This window comes from Octopus bimaculoides, chromosome 30 (genome assembly GCF_001194135.2).
Source record: "Octopus bimaculoides isolate UCB-OBI-ISO-001 chromosome 30, ASM119413v2, whole genome shotgun sequence".
Lineage (NCBI taxonomy): Eukaryota > Metazoa > Mollusca > Cephalopoda > Octopoda > Octopodidae > Octopus > Octopus bimaculoides.
In genome coordinates this window covers 9563208-9563857 of record NC_069010.1, presented here as the reverse complement: position 1 = coordinate 9563857, position 650 = coordinate 9563208, and positions in this window count along the sequence as shown.

Sequence of the window (650 nt, the reverse complement as noted above, 5' to 3'; positions counted from 1 at the left end):
CACACACACACATTAATGCCCAAATACGGGTGCAAGAACTTACATCTTTAACTGAAGCACTAAAAGACTCCTGGGTCTCAAGAATTACACAAAACCAATAATGGAAACGGTTTATTTTAACAGACAAAACTCAGCACACTTCTAAAGCAATGTCCGACATTCTACGTAATTCTACGAAACCTCACTAACGATTCAGGTTGGAAATTAAGCCAAGAATTTTCTCAAAATAAGTCGTAAAACTCCTACAGCAACGACCTATTGATAGCACTTTGTGGTGGTTAAGTTTGCTAGAAATAGCAACCAAAGTTTACTCAAATCATATATTGTTGTTATAAACGTTTGTTTGCTTTTCAAGCGAAGGGTGGACAAGTAGACGGAAACTGGAAGAAGCCCGTCGTATATATGTATATATATATATATATGTGTATATGTGTGTTTGTGTGTCTGTGTTTGTCCCCCCAACATCGCTTGACAACTGATGCTGGTGTGTTTACGTCCCTGTAACTTAGCGGTTCGGCAAAAAGAGAGACCGATAGAATAAGTACTAGGCTTACAAAGAATAAGTCCTGGGGGTCGATTTGCTCGACTAAAAGGCGGTGCCCCAGCATGGCCGCAGTCAAATGATTTGAAACAAGTAAAAGAGTAATTGT